This window comes from Hippocampus guttulatus, chromosome 15 (genome assembly GCF_054856545.1).
Source record: "Hippocampus guttulatus isolate MCC_2025c chromosome 15, RoL_Hgut_1.0, whole genome shotgun sequence".
In the NCBI taxonomy this organism is placed as follows: Eukaryota; Metazoa; Chordata; class Actinopteri; order Syngnathiformes; family Syngnathidae; genus Hippocampus; species Hippocampus guttulatus.
In genome coordinates this window covers 7524520-7531147 of record NC_141275.1, presented here as the reverse complement: position 1 = coordinate 7531147, position 6628 = coordinate 7524520, and the positions used below count along the sequence as shown (strand labels likewise).

Sequence of the window (6628 nt, the reverse complement as noted above, 5' to 3'; positions counted from 1 at the left end):
ATTTGGATTAATATGATATTCATTACTTTTGCGAAAATCAAACGTGTTCTTTCTTTCTTTCTCATAAACAGAAATTAGCGTGTATTACATTTTTGATTGTGTACGTAGGAAAATCGTTTTTGGAAATAAATGTTTTAGGTGGTTGAAGAACAACATGCGCGTGATGCAAATGGCTAATTCATAGTCAAACACCATCATGCTAAGCTGTGATCGAACATCGAAATCCTACGAAAATATTCCTGGAACCTGCAGGTTTGGATTCCATGAAAGCAACTGATCTGAGGGCTAATCAATCTTGCCATTTTTTGGCACCTTTTTTGCAAGCCAATTTTCCCAGGAAACCAGGAGGAGAAGCAAAAGGCAAGGTCAATTCAAATCGTTTCAAACAACACCGTGCAAGGTCATCGTCCGTCACGACATGATTGACAACTGACAGCGGGTGTTTGGTCTCGGTTGGAGGGACAAGGGCACGGCGCGGCGGAAGCACAGATAAGATAATGTAGTTTGTATTGACAAGTCAAGAGAAGTCAACATTTTCTTCTCATTCCTAAAATATTCCCCCTATTCTGAAATGCACTTTTGTATTCTGGGTTAAGAATCAATCTCCTAATGGATACGATGGTTGTTGCCAAAGGTTAGTGTGTGTGTTGCTTGTGTCACTACTTCCAGAAAAAAAGCCTTCCTGTGTATTCTTGGGATGGTTTCCTTTCTCGAGGTTATGAAAATATTCAATTTTTATGGAACTCTGTAATTGATGAAATGATGTGCTCTTATGTCAGCATCTTAAATGTCAAGTCACCGCCTCGCTACGGGGATTTAAGACTCCCCCCATTTAAATTCTTATTTGTGTGCGTTATTGCCATTGTTTATCACATTTCTTTTTTACTAGTTGTTTTCTTTCCAAAACGTAATTGCTGTACATTTGTCAATGTCCGCTACCTTTTGTGAATTTTAGCAATCCATTCGTTTTCAAGCGTTTATGAAGAGCAAATCTTCAGCCAACAAATGTAGCACGTTTGGATAGTATCAGTCCATGAAATGGCCCATTTCTAATAGTTATCAATGTCCTTGTAGTGACTCAGAAGGAGCAAACACTTCCCAGTAGGCCAGAAGGTGCAGCTCATCTATTATTATCACTGGTAAAGACTCAGTAACCTAGATCGACTCGCGCTGCTGGGTTCATAGTTTTGGAAACACATATGGATACCTTCAAAAGTGTTGGAACAGAGAAACCAATCCCTTTGTTTTTGGTTGCAGACCGAACTGTGTTTTGACATCAAAATATGAATCTGAGACTAAAGATCAACTTTAGTATCTGGATCCAGATGATTTTATTTTGTGCAACCACTTGACAAAATAAAATGGAGTGAATTCAACACACCATTTTTTTTGCAGTGGATGTGCAAGCCAAAGATTATTCATATCTTGGCCAAAAAAGTTATTTCTTTTATTTGATGACTGGGTCTTATCTGGTTGGAAATGTGTAAAAATAGTCTCAGATGTTATAGTAGATTTGAGATGATAATTGTTTAACACTGGTCAGTCTCAAATCTTCATCAGACATGAGTTGGTGTCCCAATAACATATTTTTGATACTGATTTTGAAAATATACATACTTTTTTACTTGATTTATTTACTCTTAATCCATCTGTTACACGAACATAACAGTTACACGAATGAAACAGTTGGATTAAGTGTGAGTTGATCGGTCCGCCTGGAGAGTAAGGCTGAGAGTGAGATGACTTCATAGACAAATGACTGTTATGTTTCCCTCTCAGAGGCTATATGAAAATGTATCAACAGAGTACCGGTAATAATATAGTGTACTAGTTGAAGGATTTTACGTGCGCTACGTTGGAATGGTTAAGAACCAAAATTAATTCCTGACAAGTGACATCGTTATTCATTCGCGATGAATTGAGAAGCAGAATTGTCAGTTCAGCAAAAAGATACTGCAGGAATCTACAGTAATTACTGAGAACAGCTCCTCAAAAAGTTTTTGATTCCCATCCCTAAAGATATGGGTCACCTGCAAGTACATATAAACTGGAATTGGGCACTAAATAGGAATTGGTCATATGGGGGCCTGTTTTAATGCCCAACACAAGTCAAACCTGAAGTGCAGTCTAACTGCGCGCTTGGCTGGAGTTTTCTTTCTGTGCAGTGCAGAATCTGTCACATTTGATCAATTCTGCACCACAACTTAGACCTGTTTATAGTTGGTCTAAGGTCTAGTCTACTTTTTGACATCATATTGTTGGGTGCGCCGAGGGGTGTGTGTGTGTGTGTGTAGGGGGGGGGGGTGTAATAGCCTAGAGCACATGTGCCTGTCGACATAAATGGACCCCCACAGTGGCAATCCTGCCTAAATTATATTTAGTACAGAGGACAAAAGATGCCTCCTTAACCTACGTGGTGTGGTGTTTGTGAGGATTTTCGATAATTCTCATCATCAAGTTAATGGAAATAATTGGCAGATTTAACAATTGAGAGCGATTCATTTCCATATATAATTCTTGTACATGTCACTCGAGCTCATAGAGCTGGATAATGAGCATCCCGTTGCTTTGTTCTATGAAACACAATAGCCGTGGTGACGTATAAGTATGTTTACATAAGAATACAAATGCATGCACAAACACACACGCAAAGCCAGAAAGAGTTAAGCGCATCAAAACAATTGGCCTAGTTCTGTCTTTGTCTCCCTCCTCCCGTTATCGCTCTTTCTCTCCTTCAATCCCCCACTCCTCAGCTCATCACGCCGTCCGTAGATGACAGGAGGCATTCTTTGCTAATCCCCCTCCATTATGCATCCATGTGGAATTTGAAGCTTGCTTCTTGCATGCAGAAATGATATTTTCAATGTCCTTGACCCATGGGTGGGTTGCTCATTAGCTCTGAGCTGTACATAACGGTCTCCATTTTCCTCTTTATTTTGGTTGATTCGGATCATTATATGGTCATTCGTTTTAAACATGATAATTTCTTGCCGCATGTGATGCATCCCGCCCTCCCCCCTCTTATTTTGCGCCTTTGACTAACACAATAAACCTCATTCACTCATTCTGTCACGTTCCGATATTATCCGGGTAGAGGTGGATCCCACCAAACGTAGACTAGGATAAGATTGTGGTACAAAAAGGTTGATTACCAAAACACAAGACCGACAAAGTACAAATAATGCTGGTCAACACAACAGGATAAAACGAGAGGAACAAAAGGCTCTTGCGAAAAGGCTAGGAAAATAAATACGGAAATTGCCTGTCTCAAAAGGACTAGAAAATCAAATCATGACAAATACCAACCGAGAATAACGTACCAAACTAAATGGCTACTTAGAATAAAATGCAGAGCAATAAACAAGGAATGAGAAAAAACAAGTAGAATCTAGAACGTCTAGAAAATTGCACATGAACAATGGCTTGAGCAAGGTGAAGTATCCGATAGTCAGTTGTCAGCTTGAGAGTACTTAGTGGCTTGATTGCGATGCAAGAAAGGGCTTCATGAAGAATTACATCATGATTTAAGTTAACTGATCAAGAACATTTTTGGTTGTGAGTTCTGTATACAAATTAAAAGACAGCCACTTGTGAATGATACAGTAACTGAATGACTTTGAAAGTTGTGTGGCACGGTCTGGAGGAATTTGTCAAGTCCTGGTTTGTCTTCTGGCACCTTTACTCTCTATTTAATCTCAATTACTGTCTTTGTCATGAATTTCTTGTTTTTTTTGTTGGATGAATAATTTTTGCTCCATGTACAGCACTTTGTATACAACGGTGGTTGTCATAACGTGCTCTAGAAATACCATTGAGTTGAGTTGAGAGAAATATCTTTTTTGATGAACCATTTGGTTGATCTTCAACCCGCTCGCTGCGAAGAACGTCCCAATTGAGGGTGAACAGAGGTAAAGAAGAAATGCAGATTTGGGTGGTAGAAGAGGTTCTGTAGCTGAAAGCTGAGGATTCTTTGGGGAGATCAGATGAGCGCCTCCCATCACAGATGGTCTGCTGATTTAACATCGTAACATCTCCAGAAGGCTGAAAGCTAGCTTCTGACATCAAAACTACCGCTAGATTTCCTTTAACTCCACAACTGTGTGTTGACCCTGAGCCTGTTATTTCATTCTTGATTGTTTTGTTTTGTTTTGTTTCATTGATTCCTCTGTAACATTACTGAAAACTTTTTAGTGTTCGTAGATTGATGCAAGAGTAATATTTTTGAGGCAGGGTTTGTTTTGGAATGCAAATTCTTTATTTTTAAAGGTTTAGTTACAATAATTTCTCACTGAACCCAAACAAAATTAATTCAAGGGTTTTACTTGACTCTTGATATTTACATCTCATTAATTGTAATTATTTTCCATAATCCCATGCTGCCAATATCACAGAAACAGTTTGATAGGGGCAATTTTCTGTCCCAGGCTGGTTCTGCCCCAGTACGGAAAGGCATGATAGGATGAGTTTCTTGTGGAAGAACTTGAAAGCATACCTTTAGAATGACCTAGTACATCGCATTAAAAAACAAAAGCTGAGCGGCAAATCTCCATATTATCAGTTAGGAACTTCTCAATATACCTGTATATATTTTTTTCATGTTGTGCATGCTGGAGTCTTGGTTGCCAAACATCCTGCTTGATTATTCCCATTCTCGTTCATTCCTGCCCACTGCCGTTGTTGTCTGTTGTAAAAAGAAAGAACCCCCCCCCCCCCCCAAAAAAAACGATCGCTAATGATCATTTCCGCTCAATTACCATAGGGTGACGTCATCAACACTTCAACATCCATTCCATGAAATCCCATGACAACTGCTAGATGTGGCTCAATGAATCAATTAATAGACACTCACAAGTTCCATCTGTTCTCATATAAGATGAAATGTGAAAAACATTTGGAACATTTGTCTGCCTTTCAATGTTCTCACTCTACAGTGTTCCCTCACTTTTCACGGGTGATATGGTCCAAGCACCTCTAAAAGGTTAATTTTCACAAACTAGGGGTTGAGTTTCAACAATTTTTTGGGGTATTTATTTTTCATTTTATTTTAGGGAATGAGGGGGGGGGGGGGCTCAGGGTGCGCTCTCGACACTCCAACTAGTCAGGCAGTCCAGATGGAAACAGTTCAATTGATTGGTTTCGAACATAGGCTGCGTTCAGAAATCAATGAGAGGGCAGCGTGCTCTGCAGTGCACTGGCGGCAAAGTGAATTTCCGCTGCTGCGACCCTCATGTTCATGGGCTCGGTTTGAACACAAATCAAATTTAAAACAGATTTCTCCTTAAAAATCAATCAATCCACATTTCTTGACTTGTCCAAATCAGAAGGAAGAAAATAGCAAGAAAATCCGGAAAATAGCGAGATAAAACCACGACCTAGCGAGGGAACACTGTACCTCAAAACCAAACATTGTGAGAGATATCTCAATGGAACCAAGTCCGCGGTTACTCTTACATCTTACATTATATTGTCAGTTGTTTACCAGGGCCTGAATGAATTAGTGCCTATGACATTTCTGTTACACACGTTCACTCCAGTAGATACAGACTGTACCCTTGACAAAGATGACTTTGCTTGTGAAAATGTATATTGTTGTCAATAAGGTCTTGACTCATGGAGAAACTTAGCATGTGGTCTTCTGCATGGTTCGGTCTGTTTCACTCTTGACAATGGTTGATTTGTCAACGCTCACCTCCTTATGAGGTGCACAAAATATATACATTTATATTGCATGCTTTTCTTTTTATAGGTGTCATCTATTTGCAGCTGTCAGACCTACCAGGCGGTCGTACCAGGGTGCAGTGACAGTTCCCCCGCCCCCTCGCCCCCCTACCAAAGGTCCCTACTCACGTTCACAGCTGCAGGCATAGGACAGGAGAAGGTGGGGGGGGGGGGGGGGTATGGGTAGGATTTATCTAAGTGTTTATGTGCCCCTCCCACAGCCCCCCTTTCAGTCAAAATGCATTGGGAGCTTTTTATGAAGAGTGAGTTTTAAGCCATTGGACATTTTTAGTCTGATTACAGCCGGAGACATAATGTGTTTACACCGAGACGGTGCAGACAGGATTATGGTACGGCCGAGTGCCATGAACGCCTTAAAAAGCTCAAGATCTTCAGTGACACCAACATGACCTGTACAGATGTGGAGAGCTCTAACGGGTCATGAAATCAATGTAATCAACCTATGAAGTGGTATTATCACCCCAACTGTAATGTCTTTATAATAATGACATATTTTGTTTATTGTGATGTTTTGATGAGGCTATTTAGAAATTTTGAGAATGGATAAAATATGGAGTTTGGTCTCTCTCTCTCTCTCTCTCTCTCTCTCTCTCTCTCAGTTCCCTTAATTTTTCAGCTTGTTTGTTTGTTATATGATGTAAACATTTAGCAGTGGAGAGCAGTGTTATTAAAGTGACAATGAATTTATATTTACTTTGGAAAATTGCTTATTTACTATGACATTTTTCCTTTGGTCTATTTTTTTTTGTACAAGTTGACCTATTTCTTCAAATTTATAGTGGATGTGAGAATCTAAATAGTTTGTAGTTATGCGATAATGGCGATGCTGCTGCTGCTTGCTGCTAATGAATGATGGAAATTGCTGATAATGCAATACTGTAGTCTGTTT

General features: G+C 39.7%; 1 long non-coding RNA gene across 1 annotated transcript in view; it reads left to right on the top strand.

Moving 5' to 3' along the window:
* Positions 1–6426, top strand: part of LOC147193641 (uncharacterized) — a 34535-nt gene extending 28109 nt beyond the window's left edge. The window contains exon 3 of the long non-coding RNA XR_015103081.1: positions 5747–6426. This is a non-coding gene — a long non-coding RNA (uncharacterized LOC147193641). The remainder of the gene's footprint in view (positions 1–5746) is intronic.
* Positions 6427–6628: the final 202 nt, after the last annotated feature.